The 27,079-nt window shown below is 44.5% G+C and overlaps 1 long non-coding RNA gene across 2 annotated transcripts in view; it reads right to left on the bottom strand.

Annotated features, from left to right (window-relative positions):
• LOC137524632 (uncharacterized) overlaps positions 1-27,079 on the bottom strand; it is a 185,306-nt gene that overhangs the window by 66,740 nt on the left and 91,487 nt on the right. For both annotated transcript variants that reach the window (XR_011022746.1, XR_011022747.1), the window contains exon 2: positions 26,666-26,761. This is a non-coding gene — a long non-coding RNA (uncharacterized lncRNA). The remainder of the gene's footprint in view (positions 1-26,665; positions 26,762-27,079) is intronic.

Genomic DNA, 27,079 nt, shown 5'->3' with positions numbered 1-27,079 from the left:
GCTGATATGAACCTTCTCATAAAGATTTATTGCACAAGCGTTTTGTGGGTGATTTTGAAAATCCTTGCGCTTGAAAATGACCAAAAACGCCCTAGATGTGAACGAGCCTCTTTTCCATGGGCAGTTGAACTGTGTGTGCTCAGCAAGCAGTTACTTGGCAGCAGTGAGCAGTTACCAGGCAACAGTGAGCAGTTACCAAGCAGTAGTGATCATTTACCAGGCAGCAGAAAGCAGTTGTGAGAGTTTGAGAGGCATTTCACTGCCTATAAACTGCCCATGGAAAAGAGGCCTAAGGCCTCTTTTCCATGAACTGTTGAGCTGTGTGCTCAACAAGCAGTTGCCAGGCAGCAGTGAGCAGTTGCCAGGCAGCAGCAAGCTGTTACCAGGCAGCAGCAAGCAGTTGTGAGTTTGAGAGGCATTTCACTACCTGTAAAGAGTTCGTGGAAAAGAGGCCTAAAAGGCCTCCTTTTCACGAACTGTTGCGCTGTGTGCTCGGCAATCAGTTACCAGGCAGCAACAAACAGTTACCAGGTAGCAGTGAGCAGTTGTCAGAGTTTGAGAGGCATTTCACTGCCTATCAACAGTTCGTGGAAAGGAGGCCTTAGGCCTCTTTTCCACGAACTGTTGAGCTGTGTGCTCAGCAAGCAGTTGCCAGGCAGCAGTGACCAGTTACTAGGCAGCGACAAGCAGATACCAGGCAGAAGTGAGCAGTTGTGAGAGTTTGAGAGGCATTTCACTGCCTAGAAACAGTTCGTGGAAAAGAGGCCTTAATAAGAACCCTATATGACTGAGTAGTAGGGACTAGGTCAATAAGATGCAAGTAAAGCCTGGTACACACTTCAATTATGATTGGCCAGCCACAGACCAATTTTACCAGATCAGTGTAGTATGAGAGTAAACAGATAATGGGCTCTATTCTCCATGAGGCATGCGGTAAAGGATTTTTTACCGCAAAATTACCGCCAGCGGTAATCTCCGCATTTTTTCCACATTCACTAAAATTTTCCGCATGTGGGAACTATGCATAAAAAAAATTGGGGAACATGCGTAATTACATAGTAAACATGCGGAAACCATGCGGAAAACAGGTTGCATAAAAAAACTTGTTGAAAAAAAAATGAAAATGAAAGTCCATCAAACACAGCACTCATCAATTATATAAACAGGTCCAATGTACACATATATAAAAGATGTATTACATTGAAGGCACATTAAATTGGGAATCTAAAACACCTATAATGGTTATCAAGAACAGTTATCCCACTTATGCTACTAGTATGTAGTAAACTGAGTGTTACTTGAAACTCCACATTTGTATATACAGTACCAATATAGGAACCGAAAACCAGTAGCCACCCTGGCGTTCTATTTCCCCAGGATTTCCGTGCAAAAAGTGGTTCAATTAATTTCCAATAATTTTCAACCAATTTTTTTTGCAATCATTTTTTTTATATTGAATTCAATACAGGTTATTGTATTGAATTCAATAAAAAAAAAGTGTTTGCTGCGAGATTTTGATGATGCTGTGTGACATTGGTGCCATCAACGCCGATCGACGGGGGACATGTGATCGCCAAGGGAGAAGCAAAATCCGCCAAGGGACATGGAAGAAGGCACTGGAGAAGCTATCAGAGGTACGCGGCGAGGGATCAGCATGCCAATGGTGAGTATAAGACCCAGATGTATAGCCAGATGTATTAGCCAGATGTGCAGCCAGGTGTAGTTAGCTAGATGTTTTGCCAGGTATATAGGGAGCAAGATGTTTGCTGGTGTATAGGAGACAGATGTGCAGCCAGGTGTATAGGAGACAGATGTGCAGCCAGGTCTAGGGAGTCATATGTATAGGGAGCTAGGTTTGCGGGTGCCTCTGCCCCCCCCAACCCCATTGCCCCCAATGCCCCCTAACTGTGGCCGGGTGTCCCTTCTGTGGGGGGGGGCTCCCCTTCTGTGCTGGCTGGTAGTGGCCGGCGGGGATCCCCTCTGTGGGGGGGGGGGGAATCCCCATACTGTGCGTGTGGGTGGCCCTTCTGTGTGTGCATTGGGGGGGGGCAGGTATCATCCTTCTATGGGGGCTAGTCGTGGTGGGTCGGGGACACCCCCTTCTGTGGTGGGTGGGAGGTGGGGGTCCCCATCTATGCGGGCTGTGGGTGGCCTCTCCCTCCTCTTCCCCCATCCCTCCCTCTCTGTCCTCCATGCCCCCCCTCTCACCCCTGATCCTGTGTCCCCCCCACTACACACAGCATACAGAACTAGCATCCAGCCACCCTGGGAATCCCTGTGCAGCCGGCGGGGCAGAGAATGTGTGGGGCTGTGCAGGGATTCCCCTTCTTTGCCGGCGGGTGGCTGGTGCGGGGATCCTCTCTGTGCGGGGGGCCGGGGATCCCCGTACTGTGCATGCGGGGTGACCCTTTTGTGTGTGCGGGGGGGCGGGTATCCCCTTCTATGGGGCTGGTCTTGGCCGGTCGGGGACACCCCCTTCTGTGGTGGGGGGAAGGTGGGTGTCCCCATCTATGTGGGCTGTGGGTGGCCTCTCCCTCCTCTTCCCCATCCCTCCCTCTCTGTCCCCCGTGTCCCCCCCCCCCCCCCGATCCCGTGTCTCCCCCCTGTAAGAAGCCCTGATCTACTCACCTGAGGGCTTTCTCCTGCGGCGGCCACGATGGACACCCTCCTCCTCCATCGCGAAGTCTCGTGTTCTCTGTAATTACAGTACGCAGCTTGGTGACGTCACCAAGCCGCGTACTGTAATTACACAGACCGGGACTTCGGCGATGGAGGAGGAGGGTGTCCATCGTGGCCGCCGCAGGAGAAAGCCCTCAGGTGAGTAGATCAGGGCTTCTTACAGGGGGGAGACACGGGATCGGGGGGGGGGGGGGACACGGGGGACAGAGAGGGAGGGATGGGGAAGAGGAGGGAGAGGCCACCCACAGCCCACATAGATGGGGACACCCACCTTCCCCCCACCACAGAAGGGGGTGTCCCCGACCGGCCAAGACCAGCCCCATAGAAGGGGATACCCGCCCCCCCGCACACACAAAAGGGTCACCCCGCATGCACAGTACGGGGATCCCCGGCCCCCCCACAGAGAGGATCCCCGCACCAGCCACCCGCCGGCAAAGAAGGGGAATCCCTGCACAGCCCCACACATTCTCTGCCCCGCCGGCTGCACAGGGATTCCCAGGGTGGCTGGATGCTAGTTCTGTATGCTGTGGGTAGCACAGATCGCTACCCACAGCGTGCTGGCAGGCATCCAGCCATCCTGGGGAATCCCTCTGATGAGGGAAAAGTGCAGCCGGCGGGGAAGAGAAACAAGAAATCTCCCTGGCGGTATTGACGAGCTCAGCTCGTCAATACCGCTTTCAGCAAGTTTTTCCTGGACGAGCTGAGCTCGTCAATACCGCCAGGGAGATTGTAAGAACCTTGTACTGCTTAATATCACCCAATAGTAGGGAGAGAGTGTCAACTAAGACCCCCCCCCCCCCCCCACCTATCCCTGTAGAGTAAGGAGAGAGATAGAGAAGAGAGAAAAGGAGAGAAAGAAGAGAACTGAGAAGAAACTAGAGAGGGGTCAACCATGAGGCCAAGATCCATTTTCTGAATAAGCCAAAAATGTTATGTTCAAAAAGATATATCACCCCACACCTTGTTAAATATATGCATTTTATCCTGAATTTTAGCTGTCAGATATTCCAGATTGTCAGTGCAGTTTCTAGGTTAAATTTCTCCCAGGGCGAGTTTAAAAAAAATACGCCCCCCCCCCAAGAAATTGTGTGACAGCCACCCTAGAACCCCAGCTGGCCAACAAACCTCCTTTAGCTCGAGAGCCCCCCTCCCCCCAAGTGGCCCATGCAGGTCTTCCAAAATCCCCTCATCCAAAGAGACCCCGGGACCACCCACCCCACCCCCACCTTCCCAAGTAATTGTGTGGCACTGGCAGCAACCCTAGCACCCCAAGGCCCTGACACTCAAGGCAGATCAGGGAGTCAGTAACACTGAAATTAATTTCTCAATAGTGCAGGACAGAGAGTCTTCTCAATAGTGCAGGACAAAAGACTTCAAATGATTCTCTACTACTGCTGATGATTACAGTATGCATGCAGCATGCCAAACACAGTCCTTAGAAAGCAACTCGCTATATACACGACACGACCACCCCATAAAAAAACAATGTTCGAGAGACTGGCCACGACTCCATGCACTTGCTAAAAACAAACAACTCCACATCCCCCTCATCATCAGAAGACTCAGACACCTGAAAGATAGGTTGGCGGACTGGAATGAACTACATGCAGAGCTCCCCAACTCTGTCCTCAAGGCCCACCAACAGTACATGTTTTGCAGAAAACCACAAACATGCACAGGTGAGGTAATTAATGTCTCAGCAGAGCTGATTAACTACCTCTGTGGATTTCCAAAACACATGCACTGTTGGTGGGCCTTGAGGACAGGGTTCGGGAACACTGAACTGCAGCACAGGTTGGTGGACTGGAATGAATGACAGGACACGTTGGTGGACTGGAATGAATGACAGGACAGGCTGGTGGACTGGAATGAATGACAGGACAGGCTGGTGGACTGAAATGAATGACAGGACAGGCTGGTGGACTGGAATGAATGACAGGACAGGCTGGTGGACTGGAATGAATGACAGGAAAGGCTGGTGGACTGGAATGAATGACAGGACAGGCTGGTGGACTGGAATGAATGACAGGAAAGGCTGGTGGACTGGAATGAATGACAGGACAGGCTGGTGGACTGAAATGAATGACAGGACAGGCTGGTGGACTGAAATGAATGACAGGACAAGCTGGTGGACTGAAATGACTGACAGACAAGCGACTGGACTAACTGACAGGACTGTGACAAATACTGGGGCGTCCAGAATGTGAGTGTGACAGGGCGGGCAGAGTGGAAAGAGAGGGAAAAGTTGAGAAGGAGAGACTGCCAGACGGAAGGTGGTAAAAGGGAGAGAGAATGCCTATGGATACAGTGACCAGATTTTTGTAGGCTCAACCTGGGACAGGGCGGCAGGGGGGAAGGGGAGGGGGCGGGGGGAAGGGGGTGGGGTGGCGTGCGAAGCACGCCACGCCGAAAAATGGGGGGCTGCTGCGGCGAAAAATGTGTTGGCTGCGCCGTGCCAAAAAATGGGCGTGGCCATGAGATTCTATGGGCGGGGCTAACATAATGATGTAACAGCGAGGCATAAGAAAGCAGTGTTTACGCCATGATGTGGTCAAACGAGGATTCGCATCTTGGGTGTGCAGAAACTGTGTGATGCTATTTAATAGTATACCATAACCCCAAAGCAGTAAACATAGCCAACTATGACCATTAAATAATAAATGCAGCAACAGTTATCCCAGATACCACAAAATAAACGCAATGGGCAACATGTCAGCACAAAATAAACGCATTGCGGCCAACATGTCAGCACAAAATAAACGCATTGCGGGCAACATGTCAGCACAAAATAAATGCATTGCGGGCATTGCAGGCAACATTTCAGCACAAAATAAACGCATTGCGGGCAACATGTCAGCACAAAATAAACGCATTGCAGGCAACATTTCAGCACAAAATAAACGCAATGGGGGCAAACATGTCAGCAAAAAATGAACACATTGCGGGCAACATTTCAGCACAAAATAAACGCAATGGGGGCAAACATGTCAGTATAAAATAAACACATTGCGGGCAACATTTAATTCGGCACAAAATAAACGCATTGCGGGCAACATATCAGCACAAAATAAACGCAATGGGGGCAAACATGTCAGCACAAAATAAACGCAATGTGGGCACATTTCACCTGGAAAGAAAAGCATGTACTCACCTGACAGAAGTCCCCTCACGCAGCCGGCCTCTGATGTGTGTGCAGCTCCCCCGGACGATCCTCCCTCAATCTCCCGCTCTCACAGGCAGAGCAGGGCTATGGCAAGATGGCGTCCGGAGGCGGAGCCCTGTACTGGAGACACAAATAGTCTCCAGTACAGGGCTCCACGTCCGGACGCCATCTTCCCGTAGCCCTGCTCTGCCTGTGCCGGCTGGAGGACAATGCAGGCTGGTGGAGCGGGGCTGCGGGGAATGAACTAGCGCAGCGTCTATGAGGCGCTGCGGCTAGTTCATTCAGTACGGGGGCCAGAGTCCCGAGGCCGGGACGTCCCGCTACTAAAAGTGGGACCTTTCCTGGGACCGCATGCAGCCTGGGACAGCGCCCCCCGAAGGCGGGACGCGTCCCGGGTAAAGCGGGACGTATGGTCACCGTAAAAAGATAACATAACAGACAATATTACCTCCTTCTTTTTGGTCATTTGCCTGGACTCTGCTGCTCACTGAAACACACTGCTGGGCTGTGGGCTGGCTCTGTCCTCCATGTGTCACTGATTCCCTCGGAGACATGCTGGCTCATCTGTGTCTCTTCTCTCCCCCTCCTGTCAGCGTATGGCTCACTGCTCCCTGTCCTGTTGCTGAGACACGCTCCGGTGCTTACAGACTTCCTTCTCACTTGAATCTGTCTCCTCTCTTGAAATTTTGCGCTGACCAGTGACGCATACCATGACAGACAGTGCCGGGGAGGAATGAGGAGGAGGGGCAGCACTGCCTGTCTGTAACAAGATACAGCAGCCCATGGGAGGACCACCAGGAAGCATAGGCACTGCACACTAGCAACATGCCTGGCTGGAGAGAGCAGGGGGCGGCGGTCATGGCAACTATTGTACACACTCTCTCTCAGAGAGAGTAGTACAGAGATAATCTGCGCGGCTGCCACACAAATAGCCACTGGATGCCCAGGAGGAGTGTGTGAAACACGGTGATCGCGCTGGTGTACTGTATTAATCAGCCGGCACCGCGTGTCACTGGCTCCCTCTAGCAGTGTCCTCCATCCTGCGCCCCTCTTCCTTCACCTGCCGGCCTGCGCTCAGTGCAGTCGCACGGCCCGTACGGTGGTAGAAACGGCCATGGATATTAAAGCTGCAGAGCATTAAATTGTAAAACAATAGCCTGGTCACTAGGCTTATGGTCCTAAACTGGTTATTGCTGTTCCTTATTGTATGCCTTGAGTTCATATAAAAGGCATAGATCCTCTCATTGGTGCCATAGAAAGAAGTAAAAGCCCAAAATATGTTTTAACCCCTTTCTAAACTACCCATAACTACAATGTTTTATTTCTTGGAGTGAGACTTTAACATTCATTTCAAGGTATAAGTGTTTTGCTTGTTCTGAAGAGGCACTTCAGTGGCAGAGATTGCTCGTATCTGTGTATAGATACCTGGGCCCAGATGCAATTCACTTTTTCTCCTGTTATTTCTCCTAGGGGAGAATTTTTCATCGTCAATTTAATTTAACTCTTTAGCACTTTTCAATAGCAAAAGTACCAAAAAGTATGTGGAAAAGTACTGTCAAAATTATTTTTGAGTCGTTTTTTGCTTGCTGGTGGTGTAAAAGGTATTTTATTTACACGTGAAAATATCACCTAAGAGAAAACTCGGGTGAAAAAGTGAATTGCATATGGCCCCTGACGTCTAATATAAAAAGAACCCCTATTCTGTAACTCTTTCCCCAGCTATCCCTGCAGCACAAACCTTCAGTTCCGGATTGCAATCTTCTCAGATTGATCACTCGGGGTCCTGCCCTCTTTCATTTTGATCATCATGAAGATGAGAAGTCTAGCCTTAGCTAAACCATCAATGGTCCATAAATTAACTCCTTCAGGTGACCAACTTTGTGAAATAGGATTGTCTGCCATGGAAGCGTCATTTCACAGAAAAATTTAACATTTGGACACTTTGCTTAAAGAAAACCTGAACTGAAAATTAAAAAAGTCATAATAAACATACACGAGTCATACTTACCTCCCGTGTAGTCTACTCCTCAATCTCATTCTCCTCTCTTGCGTCCTGTTTGTCCACTGTGATCAAGGGAATTCTCCGTCCTCCATTTTAAAAATGGCCATTACCCCATAACAGCTTTCTGGTCAGCACACTGTTAAATTGTAACATCACCCACTAGATTCATAGGGATACATGGCACATCATTTGTCCTCTCAGCTATAACTGACAGCAACTGATATATAACTGACAGCAACTGATATATTTAAGTTCTGACAAAATGTTGTCAGAACTGGAAGGGATCATTCATTGTCAAAAGAAAAATAAAATGGTGAGCTTCTGAGAGGAACTAATGGCAAAGCAACTATGCAATGTTCATTTGAAGTTACCTCATGTGTTTATTTTAAAAATACTTTTTCTCAGTTCAGGCTCCCTTTAATAAGCCATCAGGTGGTGTATTTAGAGCTGTGCCTGGAATGAGGTTTTAAGGAAAGAGGAAAGAAAATACAAATAAAAACAAACTAAGTCAAGTCAACCTGACCTGGCACACTAACAACACTTCTTTGTGGTCCACTTGGATGCCAGGAATGGATAGCAGTTAGGCAAACCCAATTCACAGAGAAATGTTCAGAGCAAGCAAAGTGAGGAGATCAGTAGGTACAGTGGCATAACAACAGAGGATGCAGAGGTTGCAACTGCACCAGGGCCCCTGAACCTAAGAGGCTCATTGCACTATACTCACTACATTAGGACTTTATTGGTGCTGTAGAGGTAATGATTAACACTATTCAAGTCTATATAGTCCAGGCAGGGCATGGCAATATAACCATTACTACTGCTAGCACTGTACCGTGCATTACGCAATTAGCGCAACCAGTAGTACTTAACGTGAGCGTTACTACAGTAACGTGTGTTATGCAAGTAGTGTGATGCATGCAGCACCTTTTGAGTTATCCAGGTAAACATAGGTGTCCTAACTCTGGCCCTGTAACATGCAATGAATGTGTTTGCATGTCTGCACTATGCATGTTACAGGGCCAGAGTTAGGACACCTATGTTTACCTGGGTACTTCTGCGCAGTATAGGTGACTAAGCATAAGAATGCATTCTTCTGTGAACTAAGACCCTGGCTTTTAACTTAGCTGTAGGGATAACAGTTGTGCCTGGATGAGTGAATCTGTGAATGCATTTGTTTGAACATTTGCATGCGAGAGTGCGAAGGGTTAATAGATTTTTGCTGTTTTATAGCCACACCCCCTTCAGCACCTCCCTTTCCTTAATAACTTATTTAATGTCCTAACTAGTTGTGATGTGCCTGGATATATCTATTTTTTTTAGTTATCCATGCACCGTGGGTTATGCTAATTGCATTGCAATAGTAATGGTAATATTGCAGTGCACTGCCAGTCATTAGTGCAGCAACCCTCGGGTAATTGTTTTTAACAAAAGATGTAAGCAGCATTGTGCATCTTTACACATCTGTGAGCCCTGATCTACATAATTAGGTTTGTCTGAACATGAAGTTGACACACTCATGTTTCAGAAGCAAGTCTCCTGGAATGTTATGATTTTGGTACAGGATATTGGAGAAGGGAATTACCTGCTGAAATCATTTTCAAAGCTCACCCCACTCCATTCTTAATGTTCCATGCTTAACCTAGAACAAACCTTGATATCCAGTAGTTTTTGATACAATTACATTTTAGTACATGGATAATTTAGCTGTTAGCTTTTGAAGGCAGAAGCAAGAAATCTGTAAGCATGTCAAGACCAGGCATGAAGATGCAATAGTGCCTAAGGCCCGGTTCACATTAGCGTTCGCTATCAGGATTTTCCGGATCGGATCCGGAACGCATACTGTACAAACGGAACGTACGTTCCGCATAGCAATGTAATGTCTATGCGGACGTTCACACGCGTCCGTTCCGTACGTACCGGAGCCGGATCGGATCCGGACTCTTTTCCAACATGCGCTATTTTTTGGGTCCGGATCTCCGGCCCACGCATCCTGACCGGAGCCTGACAGCACCATCCGGAACACAGAAACCAATGGGAAACGGAAGGCAAAGAACACACTGCCTACAAAAACCTGACGTTCTACCCCACTTCCTATGCGTATCCAAGCGGCCATTTCGGATGGGGACACATGGGCCAAGCATGTCTGGAGTGGAGCAGCAGTGACAGACGTGCTGGAGCTGTTTTGGCAGAATGTCGGAGGTGGAGGTGAGGCCTACAGCGGAGGAACCTGATTCTACAGGTGCACCAGGTGCACCTTCTGCTGACCCCAACATTTTTTTATTTAATTTCGCTATTTTTGCCCACGGATCCTGATGGCAGCCTGATGCATGCCTGATGCAAACGGACCGGATCCTGATCGGATCCTGATCGGAACCGTACGGTTCCGATCAGGATCAGGTCCTGATCCGATCAGGATCCGGTCCATTTGCAAGGCAAAACGCAAGTGTGAATGGGGCCTAACCTCATGCAACAAAAGATCAAATCACCACTAAAAGATTAAGGTGATTAGGTCAATAAGATGCAAATTGTTCCAAGTTCATACAGGATTAGGCAACCTTTGTATGCAAATGTATGCATCTTGAAAACCAACCAATTCAAATGCCACCTTGCCAGGATTAGATTGCTTTGTTTGTAAGGTACATACATTTGCATAATCCTGCATGGACTCAAAAAGATTTGCATCTCATTGACTATCCCTAATCACTACCTTTTACCCCTGGACTTTTCACAAACGTTAGTCCTCATATGAGCCTTAAACGTTAATAATAACTGCAATATCCTCTCATAGCCCTCACTCAAATATTGTACCCAAGAGTAACCCTTCCACGAATGACACCCTACCATGAAACCTGACCTTTTACAGGACCCTGTCCTAAAGTCTTACCTCTTTTGCTATATCTAACACTAACTTAACTGTAACATTCATCAAAAACCTAACACTATATTCCCCAACAGCAAAGCTAAATCATGATCACACAGTGCTCAAACAAACTGCCTGGAACATGCACTGTCCACATATATGTTGCTAAATTTGTATTTTTGTAATGTTCTGTAACATGGAAATGTAAGCTGTATGAGATCATTTTCATCAAAGAGATTTCAGCCCTCGTCTAGATCACACTGAAACACAGGGCAGGTCAGTAAATGAGCAGCTGTGTGATTGCAGTATAACACAGGCACCTACAGTGAGAGTAAAAATGTCCACTGACTGCATACCCAGTACACAGCTATCCTCCATTTCGTTCTAGTATGCATTTTCCTCTGGCAATGCCAGCAAAGGTTATTAGAGAGAACACAAGAGAAACAGAAAATGATTAAAGCCTGTTGAATTTTCTGTGCCATCAACAAAAAACTGTACCACTTCAACCACCAGTAAAAATCTATCTTACAATAGATATATCATCAATCTCTTAATCCTACCCTACAGCAGTGCAGTATGTGTTACTGTGACCTACCTAGAGTGATCAAAATAACCAACAGATATATCCCATCTGGAATTTTTGTAAGTATCTCCAAGTCCATATGAGCGCCTCCAGCAGTTGTGTCGTGCTGATCTATGCAAATTCCCATTACTGAATGGGATACAGAAGGCAACGCTCAGTTAATGGGTTCACCTACAGAACATTAGGTTGGACTCATACAGGCAAAAAGCCTTGCTACATAATTGAAATTAGAAATTGTCATGTGCCCATTCAGCAGCCCAGAATATAGTGAAAATAACCAAACAAAAAGGATGAATAGAGAAGAATATATAATAAATAAAAAGGCTGAAGCAAATTATACACCAAATCATAGCAGGACATTTTCCCAAACCATAAAGCAAGTATCTAGAGACTTACACAGAATGGAAATTGAGTTCAGGTGACACTGACAAAGTGACATATATACAGTAGATCAGAAAGTGGATAAAATATCTTATATGGCCATTAGGAAGTTTTGATGAGTTGCATGCTCCACATGTGCCCCAACTCTGGTTAGCAACTATTCAAATCAACACAAGTGGGCAAACCCACATCATTACAGCATCTGGATCCCCACAATATAAAAGGGGTATTACTCAACCTACTTTAAACTGAAGTCTTCAGTTAACCCTAAAACATATGTGTGGATGTTAAAGCAACTATCGCGCTGACCAGGGACGGTTCTACCTACAATGGGGCCCTGGGGCAAAAGTAACTTGGGGGACCCCTTGATGCCCTCCTTCCAATCAAATCACCTCCAGGGCCCCTGAGCTGGGTGCCAGGCCCGATCCAATACCCCTTCACCCACCCATCACACAATATCATTAGGTGTCCATCATATTCCCCTAAAAAGCATTTTTGGGGTTCCCATTATGGGTCAACATAGCTGGAAGGGAGGAGGGGCACGTTATGGGGCTCCTACAGGCTATAGGGCCCTGGGCCAATTGCACCTTTTGCCTCTATGGCAGCGCCGGCCCTGGCGCTGACATGACACGTAGTGTGTACAGAATATATTGTCTGGTCACTTAATTGTCCTTCGGAGGGGCTCACGATCTAATCCCTACCATAGTTAACATATTAACAGTAATAATATCATAATTAGCCAAAGTAGAATAAATAAGTGTGTCTTGCAGAAAACAAATGGAGAGATCGCCTGTTAATACTACTACAAAGAACATCCTACTATAAAGTTTGTCAAATGTTTTTGAGCGTAAGGCAATGGATTCAAAACACTGAGGAAGGTCAGTATACTGAAACCTGTGAAAGCTCCTTCTTGTGCAACTGAAAAGTGAGGGTAATCAGAAGAACACCCTGAAAAGAAAAAAAACACAGACAATGAAAGCCCAAATGGTTCAGTATGTCACATAAAAGGAACAGTAATAAATTAAGCAGTGTGGGTACTTAAAAAGGGAGGGTGCGCAAGGGGCAACCAACCACTAGGTGCAGGTGGAGATGTACAGTATAAACCCAACTCCACTTATGTGCCCAGGAAGAGAAAGGCACTCCATTTGGCTTGAAATAAGTTCTGGCACTTTATCTTGGCCTGAGGAGGCGGGCAGGGACCTGCGAGACAAGTTGCCAGTATTCATTTCATTTTAGTTGTTTATAACTCAATTTTATACACTCCTGGGTGCCTCTTACCTCCTTTGTCAGTCTTGTGAAAGAGGTAACAGGCTTTGGTTAAAGAGCAGGAAACTTCGCTATACCAAGAAAAACTGTTTTTTATGAGTCCATCGTGGTGAACAGTCACTTGAAAACAGAAACTACGTAAACAAATAGGATACTGATTGATTTTTATTATTAAATGGGAGGATACTGGTTTATACGATTTGTACAGCATATAGCAATGGATTTGATTTGTAACCGGGGCAAATCCAGGATTTTCAAGGGGGGGGGTGTCCTAAAAGCGGCATGTGGGCGTGGCCAAAACATGATGTGCGTGGAGCCAAATACTAGCAGTTTCTAGGCTAAATTGCACCCAGGGCGAGGGCGTAAAATGCGCCCCAATGTGGAGACAGGTATAGGTGCCCACAGTATAAGTAGCCAGCTCGGTATAGGTAGCCCATATAGTTGCCCCCAGTATAGGTTAGATAGGTATATGTCCACAGTATAGGTTATATAGGTATATGCCCCAGTATAGATTAGATAGGTATATGCCCCAGTATAGATTAGATAGGTATATGCCTCCAGTATAGGTTAGATAGGTATATGGCTCCAGTATAGGTCAGATAGGTATATGCCACCCAGTATAGATTAGATAGGTATATGCCCCCCAGTATAGATTAGATAGGTATATGCCCCCCAGTATAGATTAGATAGGTATATGCCCCCCAGTATAGATTAGATAGGTATATGTCCCCCAGTATAGGTTAGATAGGTATATGCCCCCCAGTATAGATTAGATAGGTATATGCCCCCCAGTATAGATTAGATAGGTATATGTCTCCCAGTATAGGTTAGATAGGTATATGCCCCAGTATAGATTAGCTAGGTATATGCCCCAGTATAGGTTAGATAGGTATATGCCCCAGTATAGGTTAGATAGGTATATGCCCCAGTATAGATTAGCTAAGTATATGCCCCAGTATAGGTTAGATAGGTATATGCCCCAGTATAGGTTAGATAGGTATATGTCCCAATATAGGTTAGATAGGTATATGCCCCAGTATAGGTTAGATAGATATATGCCCCAGTATAGATTAGCTAGGTATATGCCCCAGTATAGGTTAGATAGGTATATGCCCCAGTATAGGTTAGATATGTAGGCGGGGGGAGCAGGGAGAGAGGAGGTTCCACTTACCTGCCTTCATCCTGCACGCAGCTTCTATCTTCTGCTTGTCCCGGCATGCGTCGCATCGGTAAGAGCTCCCCCTGTGATGACATGCGGTACATCATCACAGAGGGCGCTGTTACCATATCGACAGACGCCGGGACAGGAAGTGCATGGAAGCCGTGCAGGATCCAGGCACCGTTAGTGGAAAGTCTTCTCTCCCCACAGCTCTGCCTTATGCCCGCCGCCAGCAGCAAACGAGGCCCCCTGCAGCGCCGCACACGCACACACATCCTTCCGGTCGCAGGGGGGGGTCCAGACACCTGCAATACCCCCTTCCGTGCGCCAGTGTGTAAGGTCTCCTTCAGAAAGTAATTGCAGGTATGTTTAGCATTTCTAATTACAGTATTTTAAGGCACCAGCAACACAAACAATACAATTTTAATGGAATCGGGCATAAAGACGTGTGCATTGCAGGCTCATAGAAGGAAAGAGAAAAGAGTGAATCTGAGAGAGAGCAAAAAGAGAGGAGAAAGGAAAGGAGGCAACAGAGAGGGAAGGATGGAGAAAGAGAGAAAGACAGAGAGAGAGAGAAAGAAAAGGTGGGAGGGGAGAGAGCGTGAGTGACTGAGAACCTAAGAGAGAAAGAGACAGAGAGAAGGCGGGGGAGGGAGAGAGAGAGAGAGAGAGAGAGAATAAATATGCAGGGAACACACTACAGAGAGCAGAGAAAGAGCATGCATAATAAAACACACAACAGAGCACAGCAATCATGATAGAGATATTAGTAGCAAATATAGTTTTCTCTCTGTCTTTTAGTTTTGACTGCAGAAATAATGTGACCTTTAAATAATGCCAGCTTCAGTACGATCCAGGTATAAGGATGATCCTCTATGATTAGTTTCCATGGCAGTGATACCGTATATGTTTAGTAAAACACCAATTTTCGATTTTTCCTTAATCATTGGTATTGCTCAAATGAAACACATTATTCCCATAATCAGAAGTTGTAACAGACTACATCTTTAAAACAAACTGTTTAAATAGACACACTCCTCATCTTTCCTTAATACTGTGTTAGAAAATATACAGTTTTCCACCGCTTCAGAAACAAAGTGGCATTGCCATACATAATGAATGCAAGTGTGCGCTGCAAGAAGAGAATGGTCTCTGGCTTACAGAGGACAAATTGTTAAAAAGCAATCTTTACTCACTAAAATAATAGAAGTATTAAAGTGCAACCAAATTAAAAACAAGAAAAAAAAGTTCACTTGACCTTTTCTACGCCAAACAATGGCTTTTAGAGAGGATTTTGTCACTTTTGACACGAAATGCGCCTAGGTCAATCAATGTTCCTGAAGATCACTTCTAACGTGCACATCTCTCTCTCTCTCTCTCTCTCTTAGAGCACAGATAGAGGTGTGAGGTTCGGAACTGAAATGTCTGCATTTACGATCGGAACTTGGAAGTCAGATTTAGTTGTAATTCCGATTTACCGCAGCTCTGTAATTTTAGACCAATCACAGAACTCGGAAGCATTGGACCAATCAGAGCATGCAAACATTTCCAGCAAAAGTTGGATTACTGCTGTAATTTTAGACCAATCACAAGACTTGGATGCTACCAAATATTCCCGAGTCTCGTAATTGGCCTAATATTTCAGTGGCATTCCAATTACCGTGGTAAAAGTCTGCTTTCTCTGATTGGTCCAATACTTCAAGTCAACTCTGAAGTATTTAGCCAATCAGAGAATGCAAAAAAATGACGAAAAAAGACTTCTTAGAAATCAGAGTTTGAAAAAACTGAAAATCTGCATTAACTAACATCCCTAAAAAGGTGTTAAGAGAAAACCATTGTTTAGGAATCAACAATCCATGCGGAATGGCATAAAGAAATCCCAGGTGAAAGTACCATTGCAAAGCTGGTAGAATAATACTGGTAATAGCACTTCAGACCATTATCAAATTAACGGGCAGAGGAATCAAATGTACACCCCCAGCTGAGCTTTCTTGGGATTAATAATACATTTGCCTATGATTTCACTTTACCAGAGACTTGAGAAGGTCAGACAGATAGTTTGGCCTTGGATGGTGTGAATTAGTAACTGCATCAGAGTATCGGCCAGCCTGTAAACAGGTGAGATGCTTTATGCTGTATCCTTTCTATGCTATAGCCTTTCTTCCAAAGTATATGGAAACAAAAAATATGACCTGCTAAATAGTATTTGTGGTACCACTAAGCATACTAAAAATTTTAAATTGTACATTTAAAATTTTAGATGTTGATGTTATCACTTGCAAATAAAGTTTTGTGTTCAGACAAATAATCAAGCAGTATATCTTGCACTATTCTGAATGGTTATGAAACCCTTGTAGATTTATAAATGCCTGGTGAATCCAAAAATATCTACCATTCTAGATTCACTGGTAAATAGGCATTGATTGTGAGCACCTGTATCTATCTATCTATCTATCTATCTATCTATCTATCTATCTATCTATCTATCTATATTTGTACCATTAAATTACATAAACAAATACTTGCTGTCAGAGAGGTTCAGTAGCAGACACCCCCTTTCCCATGACAAGTCTTTATCTTTTCTCAAATAGACCATCAGGGAAATCTGTATGGCTGATACTGTGGTGAAACTCCTCCCACAGTGTGATGTCAGGGCCATGGCCCTGACAGTTAGCTGTCTGCAAGGGAAGAATAATGGACAAAACTGCATTCTTGGCCAGCAGCCAGCTGAGAGCAGCTCACTGTTGGTAGCAGTGCTTTTTATGCTGCAAAATGCACATTGCTCCTAGTGCAGTGTGATTGTCCATTGGGAAGCATTATAGGTGTTTTCGCACTGCAGAAAAGGCATGCAATTCCAAGCAAGTGTGACATTTGCCTGAACAGTGTTGTATTGTGGGAAATAACAGCTGTTTCCAGCTGCCAAACAAGCAGTATCTCCCTCAGCATAGAACTCTCAGTAAACAAACATTCCGTCAAGACCACCAGGCAGGACTATAGATGTGGCCACCTGTGATACATTTCAGAATGTAACTACTGACTATATGATTTATAAATGAATATTGTAAAAAAAAAAAAAAAAAAGCAATTTTATTCATTCTGGTATTTTCACTACAGTTCCTCTTTTTTTGTCAGACCACCTTCAAAGGTTTATGGAAAGTTGAAGATTGATGCAAAAATGATGCTTCCCACATCCCTTTCCAGACTGGCTGGGACAGGCGGGTGCCAGGTCATTTTAAGTTAACAGCATTTGGCAATTGGTGTAGAGACCATCTGCAACATTCAATCAAGATGATGTTGGTATTGGAAACAAGCTTTGATTAACTTGGCTTACAGGTGCATTTAAACACAAAGCTAAATTAAAACTTGCACAGCATATTTATTATTTCACATTGTGTTTTATTTTGGAATATGGCTTAGTTTCATGAAGCTTCCAATATGGCTTTCTTGGCCAGGAAAGCTCCTCCTTGCTCATACTACATACTATATGCTCAGGGCCGGATTTGTACTTTCCAGCGCCCTAGGCCAGCTGTCACCAACCGCCCACCCCATTCTGTCCAACTCTGACTAGTTTGAACGGGCCCCCCTCTGTTTTGCTGCTTTTCCCCGTTCAACAAAGAAGCAGTGCATGCTCTGTCCACTTCATGTCATTTTGCGCTCCTGTCTGGATGCACAGCAGGCGATAGTGTTCTGGGCTTGCATACTTCAGAAATGATGCTCATGTATGAGCAGCACTTGTCAAGTACACATACCCATAACACTCCCTCGGCTCCTGTACAGGAGTGCAAAATCACAAGTAGCCCCAGTGGACAGCGCTGCTTCTTTGTCCTCTGTGCTACTTGCTGCCGTCAGAGCCACAAATAGGGGACAGTGCAGCGCAATGGAGAGAAGCCCATCCAAAACAGAGAACAGGTAAGTAGAAGGATCCGACACTACACACACTGGCATAGATGTAGTGTAATGCTAGGTACACATAATGCAATTTTCTGACATATTTACTGTCAGGTCGATTATTTCCATTATGTCTGATCTAATTTCAATTTTTCGATCAATTTTCTGTTTACTTCTATGAAAAATCATTCAGAAAATTGATTGGAAAGCAGATCAGACATGTCGGAAATAGTCGATCTGACAGTAAATCTGTCAGAAAATTGCATTGTGTGTACCCAGCATAAGCTCAGGTGTACTTTACACAGTGACAATTTAGCACTTAAAGAGAACCCGAGGTGGGTTTGAAGAATATTATCTGCATACAGAGGCTGGATCTGCCTATACAGCCCAGCCTCTCTTGCTATCCCAAACCCCCCTAAGGTCCCCCTGCACTCTGCAATCCCTCATAAATCACAGCCACGCTGCTGACAAACAGCTTGTCAGAGCTGGCTGTGTTTATCTCTATAGTGTCAGTCTGCTGCTCTCCCCACCTCCTGCAGAACTCCGGTCCCCGCCTGCATCCCTTCCCTCCCTGCTGATTGGAGGGAAGGGACGGGGGCAGGGACCGGAGCTATGCAGGAGGCAGGGGAGCAGCTGAGACTCACACTACAGATGTAAACACAGCCTCACAGCACGGCTGTGATTTATGAGGGATTGCAGAGTGCAGGGGGACCTTAGTGGGGTTTGGGATAGCAACAGAGGCTGGACTGTATAGGCAGATCCAGCCTCTGTATGCAGATAACATTCTTTAACCACTTTACCCCTGCCCGTACGGATTTCTCCGTCCCTTTTTCCATCCTTTAACCCCCAGGGACGGAGAAATCCGTACTTTGCGCACTCCCGCCGCTGCCCACGCTCCCGCTCATAAACACGCCGCCCGCCGCTAGTAAACACGCCGCTGCCCGCTCGCCCAGAGATCAACGAACGGGAAAATCCATTCCCGTTCGTTGATCTAAGCCCCGCAATGATCCGCTGCCGCTCGGCTGAGCAGCGCGATCATTGTGAGCAATAACAAAGTCCCAGCCTCTTCCGGAAGGACGCTTGCAGGTCGCATGAAACAAAAAGTTACTGTTGCCATCTTGTGGCCAAATAGTAAAACTACACCCTAACCATTTTTTACACACAAATAAACTAGTTTTACACAAAAAATTAACTCCTTACCTCCCACACTCCCCAATTTATTTTTTTTTGTAATTAAAAAAAAATAAAAAAATTACAATTTAAAAAAAATACATAAATAGTTACCTTAGGGACTGAACTTTTTAAATATTTATGTCAAGAGGGTATAACACTGTTACTTTATAAACTATGGGCTTGTAATTAGGGATGGACGCAAAACTGAAAAAAATGCACCTTTATTTCCAATTAAAATATTGGCGGCAAACATTGTGATATGGACATAATTTAAACGGTTTTATAACCGGGATAAATAGGCAAATACATTTCATGGGTTTTAATTACAGTAGCATGCATTATTTAAAAACTATAAAGGCCGAAAACAAAAATAATAAATTTTTTCCCACATTTTTTCCTATTTTCCCATTAAAACACATTTAGAATAAAATTATTCTTGGCATAATGTCCCACCTAAAGAAAGCCTAATTGGTGGCGAAAAAAACAAGATATAGTTCATTTCATTGCGATAAGTAATGATAAAATTATAGACGAATGAATGGAAGGAGCGCTGAAAGGTGAAAATTGCTCTGGTGGTCAGGGGGTAAAACCCCTTAGTTGGGAAGTGGTTAAACACACCTCGGGTTCTCTTTAAGACAGATCTTAAAATCAGTCAGCAGGAAGTTTTGTAACAGAATAACACTTTTTATTGGCTAACCAAAAGAAAAACAGTGAGCCTTTGGTTAATGAGCCGTCTTCAGACTTTGGTACTGTATACAAGATGTTAGGCACACAGCTATATATAGAGATGCATTGCTTGTTTTGTAAATATAAATAAATGTAATACAGTTGTAATTCTGTTTCAAAACATCCTGCTTTCACTGATGGTCAACACAGTACTTTGCTGGCAAAAAAAAGCCAGGAAAGAGTTAAACTGTAGCGCAAATAATGTTGTTGTCATTCTCTATGAAGAAAAAAAAAGCCATAAATTTAAGAGATCTGAGGTCTTTAACAGCACTGACCTACTAGTAATAAACTAACATCAGGGGGAGAGCTGCTAATTCCTGCCTGTGAATGCGTGCTGCATGAAAAAAACTAATCGGAACTCAAGAGTTCTGCTACTTGAGCCCATATATTTTTCTTCTCACAGCAGATTGTTTGTCCCCTCTCATCATACAGGTGACAGCAAATGCTGACTGCCATAACACACACTTTGCACAAGTAAGAGAGATGCAGAGATCTCTGGAATTTAGGCAGACCAGAGCAAAGCAGGAGAGGTGATTTACTTTGACATGTGACCTATTATCTCTCCAAGTCCTGCGCCCTGCGGGATTTTTATCGCCCTAGGCCATGGTCTCTGTGACCTTCCCAGAATACCAGGCCTGTATATGCTCATATTACATACTATATACATGTGGTATGCCATACATCAGAAAAGAATCAGAAAGAAGCAAGAATCATGTGGTTACTCTGAACACTGGTGTGAGAATTGTTGGTGATGGTGTCTTGCATATGTATATATTTCATTATTTCCTGGAATACCACTGGATTGGCTCTATCTATATTAGCTTTTCATTTAATATAAATGAACACATTTGTCTATTATAAGTGCTCTTTTTGACACATTTTTGTAAACTCTTCCAATTAAGGAAAGTGTTTAGCTGTATAACTTCCAATCCAATGAGATTATCTCTTTTTAGATAAGAGATTCACTCTATGGGCCTGATTCACAAAGTGGTGATAACTCAGTTATCACGCCTAAAAGACTTTAGGCGTGATAACCTTTGTACCGCTGAGTTAGCACCGCTTTGTGCTCTTTATCGCGCGCAAAGTCCCGTGCGCAAAGTTTTGCGCGCGCAATCCCGCGCGCAGCGCCCATAGGGTTTAATGGGCGCATCGCGCACACTGCACCGTGCGCCGCAAAAAACTTTGCGCGCGGGAATTTCGCACGAGTTTCATTTTAGCACGCCTAAACTGAGTTTAGGCGTAATAAAGGGCTTTTCACAGGCGTGCAAACACTTTGCACCGCTTTGTGAATCAAGCCCTATGTTTCACTTACTATCTTCCATGTGCATTACTACTCAATCTGAGAGGACTCACCATTCACTTGGGCATCTCTATGCACTTTCACCCGGGTAGGTCCAGCATTCCCTAATTCTTTTGTACCTGATACATTGATGTTTTTTTCTACTCTCATTCCCTTTCTAACGTCTTCCCATTACCTCTCTCAGCTTTCCTCCCTACATATGCCCTGCCCCCACCTGGGGTCCTCCACTCCTCCCAAGCTGATCCTTACCATGTTCCACTTTGTTCTCTCTATCTATAACTTGCTCATTCTTCAATGTTATTCTAATAAAGGGTCAAGAATAGCTCCTGAGGAAGTGAACACTATCCCATTCATGGTTCACAAAACACATCAAGACTTAATCAATCTTGGCTGAAATGAACAAGTTATGTAGGATATGATTTAAATATACAGTTACTTACAGATAAAGATGTAATTAGCTGATAAAAGCTCTGATAGTGTTCATTTCTTATACTTTTTATAGCATTGACATATTACATATCTCTTTGAAGGAAGAACGGTATATAGTGCCATTTAAATCTGTCCTGTCCCCTAAAGCAACATACAATACTCAAAGTAGTAAAAAATAAAGTATATACAGGCACTCCCAATGTAAGAAAATGTCTTCTAAATCCTAATTGGGCTGCCAGAGAATAAAAATTACACAGTTGGAAAAGCACAATATTTTTGATAATTCCTGCGGCACTCTTTATAAGTTCATGAAAAACCTGCAGTCACTCCGTGGAAGAACAATCTCACAGGTGACCATAGGTTTCCCACAGACATACAAAGAGCATCAAGAAATTGTCAAAAATAAAATAACTTCCTCTCTTCCGGGTCCACCCAGGGTGGAGCTTAGACGCTGAAGAGAGGACAGCGAGAACAGCATGGCTGAATGTATTGGTGTCCCGGCGTGGTCGGAGAGCGTGCATCCTGACGTGCAGTGGAGACGCATACCACGAGAAACTACAGAGTCTGGCGGTCTTAGCGGGGAAGAGCCTGTGTCTAAATTACTCTGAGCGCTTATTATGCAGTGGGATATGCGAGTGCATTTTACATTTATTTTATAATAAATGCTTGCGGGTTTATACTATGTGAAGCGTTTTTATTGAGGTACCTGGTGACCTGGGACTTGCAATAATAAGGAACTGAGGAAAAGGATACTCCATATTGATTGATCGTGAGGTGGGGGACGGCCCGGGAACGGTCCCAATGTGCTGCTAGACCTAACTGAAGGTCTTATCAGCCGGTGAGTCGCTCACAACGGGTGTGGTGGTGGCTTCCCTATCTGATACCATATAGATTTATGAGAAAGCAGAATTATATGAATTGAAATAAGTGCATACTTTGAGGAACTGTCTATTGTGAATGAGGACCCCTTATGTTATTGCAAGGAACAGGACTGGATTTCTGATAACGACTGAGCGCCATCCTCTTTGAAACATAATGCAAGGAAAACACTCAAGCCCTCTTTTAACCACTTGAGGACCACAGTGCTAAACCCCCCTAAAGACCAGGCCATTTTTTGTGAAATTGACCACTGCAGCTTTAAGGCCAAGCTGCAGGGCCGCACAACACAGCACACGAGTGATTTCTGATTCCTCCCCCCCCCCCCCAGTGTTTATTTTATTTTTGCAAATATTTGTTATTTATTTTTTATTAAATGTCCCTATTTATTTGTATTTTTTTCCCTAACTCCCTCCCCCCAGCCGGCCAATCACGGCGATACACTGTCATACGCTTCAGCCTATGAGAGCCGATCGCTCTCTAGTGCCCCAGGGGGACAGCCATGTCACACAGCTGTCCCCAGTACAGCGCTGCTGTAGATCACAGCGATGTGCCATGTTAAAAGACGGCAGTTTCGCTGTCTAACAGTCTCCGAGTGGCGATCGCCGCTAGGATAGGAAACTACCAAGCAGGAGATGCGTGCTCAGCCTGTGTGCGATCTCCTGCATTAGCCGGCCACAGGACTTGACGCCAATTGCCATTAGGCGGTCCTAGGGCTGCCGCCGCGGTCTCGCTCGTTGGCGTGACGCAGTCTTGAGGTTTTTAATTACAGATATAGAGTTTGCCATGATTACTTCCTGAGGGAAGATATTCCATACTCTCACTGTGAAAGACCCCTTTCTAAAAAGATGGCAAAACTTTTTTCTTCCATACACAGATCATGACCCCTTGTCCATTGTACAACCCTAGGGACAAAAAGGTAATCTGCTAAACTTTTGTGTTAACTTCTACATGGTAATCAAGTCACTGCTCAGTCACTTTTTTTCCAAGCAAAATAAGCCCAGTTTGTCCAACCTTTCTTGGTAAGTGAGATCTTCCATCCCTCTGATTAATTTAGTTGCCCGCCTTTGTACCCATTCTAGAAGGTCATATGACCCACCACAGAATTTCTGAAACAGCAAAATGATTGTTCAAACACTGAAAGAGGAAAAGTGGAGTAGGTGAAGGAAATAACTATATAAATATGGTGAATACAAGAAAAATCAACACAGGCAATATAACTGATCACCGAGCTGCTCCAGTGTATGTATTTGTAAAAGTGCTCTGTATCGGTAATAGTAATGAGAGAATAATGAGCCAGCCATACATGAGTTCCAGTGGATTACGGTAGACCAGACATCCAAGCAGCCATGGCATGTTCTTGTCGCATTGAATTAACACATACTGGAAGCATTTACAGTCTCTGTTCTGCTTTAAATAGCAATACAGATGAAACAAGCAGTTTGATCTGCTCAGCTTTCTGTATAGCATTTGATCAAATATTTTGAATATGGAAATCTAAAAAGCTGGCAATGCGGAGACTCTACATGCCTGAAGCATGCAACATGATCAAAATACAGGGCGTACAGCCACACTAAATACAGAGGAGGTAGCATTAGATTAAAGAAAACACACAAAGTCTCACATGCACTGTGACTGTACTCCAATGTCCAACAGCATAAAAGTCATGCAGCAGAAAATACAAGGAATAAAAAAGAGAATCAGCACCAGATTGTACCATAATCACACACAACTCTTCAATGATAACTGTTTTCTCAGTGACTTTAAAGTAACCTAGGCTCTTCCCCATGGCAGACTGAAGTACGGGCTTGTTGGGCAGTCCAGCCTCCCTCCTGCCAGCCATGAGCACTGCATACCTCAGAAGCTTACACTGTCTCCCTCTACCTTGCTGTTCTAGCTGTGGGACCCTCCAAAGCTTGCAGCTGCGTTCCCATACGACAGGGCGGCTTGCGTCTGTGCAGTAACCCACAGCTTGGCAGAAAAGGCCATCCCGTTCTGCTCCATGCTCGTGTGCAGGAGTGAATGTCTGTGCCTGCACAGTGTGGCCAAGCTCCAATCAACAAGCCCTTGTCATCGGGGGGGTTCCAGTGCTGGAACAGGGAGGTGGAGGGGGATGGATTATTCAGAGGCTTCCCTCTGCCTAGGTAAGTACCCAGTTGGGGCAGTTTTTTCACTACAGGTACACTTTAACAAACACGTTAGAAAGAGGCAGATTGAGACTTGACCACCACTGTATACAGAGGCTATTTTACTCCATAGAGTTGCTTCTGAAATCAGTAGAAGCATAAATGTAGCATTGAAGCAAGGATGGTTTAGAGTAGACTGGAGAGTACAGTGGCTTTGCTCCTCTGCATTAACTGACAATGGCATTCTGCTTGAAAGATTATGCAAAGAGTCAAATCATACACAGTTAACAGCTATGGTGAAAATGTGATATGTTCAGTACAAGTCAGCACTCAGAAAGTAACTGGTGCTCAGATAATAAATTAGCCTAAAAACTGATTAAATAAGCGAGAGACCTGGAGAGCTTAATTCCCATTGAGCATGAATATTAAAATGTAGAGCTCCTGCATTCACACGTTATTGGAGAGGCTGGCTCTGGGCTTTACTAAACAGAAAAAGAGAAAAGAAATGATGCAGGTTGTTCAGAGTCCATCTGCGTGTAATATAATGTTACTGGTGTTCTAATATTGGCTTCACTAACCTATATCTCACACTAACCCCCCTCTACCTTTGCCTGAAACTGAAAAACTGAGCAGATCGAGAGCCCCAACACTGCAGTATGTCAAACCAATTGGTCATAAGAGTAAATATATGAGAATATACTCACAAAGGTGGGTTACCTCTGGTAACTGCTCAGTAGGCAGGTGCGGAGATTAATGCTGCATGGCCTTTAATTAGTTCTTCAACTCCCAGTAAAAAGTGCAGTAGAAAATACACTCAGTCAAAATAGAGAAAATCACATTGCAGCACTTTGTTTGCAATGCTGATCATGATTGTAGGTGGGTAATGGTCCCAAAAATGCAGTTGGTATATACTACGACATAAAAAGTATTTTTTTCATACAGACTTAGTAGAAGAGTCCAGGAAGATTCAGAAGCATACCATTTATTGGCTAACCTTAAAAAATTTAAAAGTTGAGTGTTTACTCTATACTGAACACATACCTTGAATCTTTGAGGCTGGTTTCACATATATTACAGAGCAATCATCCTACAGGATAGCCCAGGGCAGAGCAATTGCACCACACTACTGCCCCGTTCATATTACCATATGGCAAAGTAATTAATTGACATATTGGTAATATGCATAGAGCCACGCATCAAACAGTGAAGTGCTCCATGCTTGACAGGAAGTACGGCACTGTTTCCCTGTTTGATGCATGTGTGTCACACTGCAACAATCTATTATAGATCGTTGGAGTGCCAAAGCCTCCCGTGCAAATGGCTGGCGCACAGTAATGCTCGTATCGTGCAGCACACACTGCAGAGTCTGCATCGCAATGAGCGTTGTCGTGAGCACTTCCATCGAATTGCATCATACCACAGGTAAGTGTGGGCAGTCAAATTGAGACTCATGGGCACTGCGATGGGGGAGCAGCGAGGGAGCATAACGCTGAAAGTTAGCCAATAAATAGCATCATCTGGATTCACAGAGCTTTCTGCCTTAAAGAGAAACTGTACCAAATATAATGCAAATAATAAAATTCCTTATTTTTTTTACAATATTACTTAATAAAATAATTTAGTCAGTGTTTACCCATTGTAAATCATTCCTCACCCTGGTTCACATTCTGAAATTTGTCACAGGTGGTGACATCTTTACTACTGGCAAAGTGCATCACTGCGGAGTGTTTGTATGTTGCGTGGTCCAAAGTGATTTGAAACAACACCTGGTCTCCCAGAGTGCACTGGGAGAAGAAGGCTTCATAATATACAGACTAGGCTAATGATCATTGGCAGGCTGGGGTTGCATACCAATATACAGCAATATATAGATATGGAAAGTGTTTCCGATCCTGAAACCAGAATAATTAATGTAAACGTGGGTATCCTGAATAATTTCATACATTCCACTATAGGTCACTGGAGTTCCTCTTTAACTGAATGCCAGTGATGTGTAACGCTTTACTGCTATATACAGATTGTATGAGTCTACTAGAAGTTGATTGCTATCTTACCTAACAATGGCCACAGTTAAAACTCTCATCCTTCCAGTGATGAAGTAATATTTCTTTAGCCTGATCTTCTGTCCCGGTAGGGACTGGGCAGAGGAGCTAGGAATAAAGAAGAATGGTTATAGGTGATGGGACTTGAAAACAGATTGGGCAAAACAACATAAATAAGAAGCATTTGGGTACTATCCTCACAAAATAACCATTGCCAAACTTCTTGGAACCAACAAGTAAACATGCAATGAGGGGTATGTAATCCTCAGTCAGCACTGGAAGCGCAAGCATTATCAGTGAACATTTTCTTTTAATAAACCCAACAATGAGAAGATAAATGCTGGCTGCCAGTGGTGACGGCATCACTGCTTCAGCAATAGAATACTTGTGAAACGTCTTTAAAAGTCTTATCCTTATAGCAGAGAA

Source organism: Hyperolius riggenbachi, chromosome 7 (assembly GCF_040937935.1).
Source record: "Hyperolius riggenbachi isolate aHypRig1 chromosome 7, aHypRig1.pri, whole genome shotgun sequence".
Classification (NCBI taxonomy): domain Eukaryota; kingdom Metazoa; phylum Chordata; class Amphibia; order Anura; family Hyperoliidae; genus Hyperolius; species Hyperolius riggenbachi.
The sequence above is the reverse complement of the archived record's forward strand: the minus strand, read 5'-3'. Positions and strand labels throughout refer to the sequence as shown.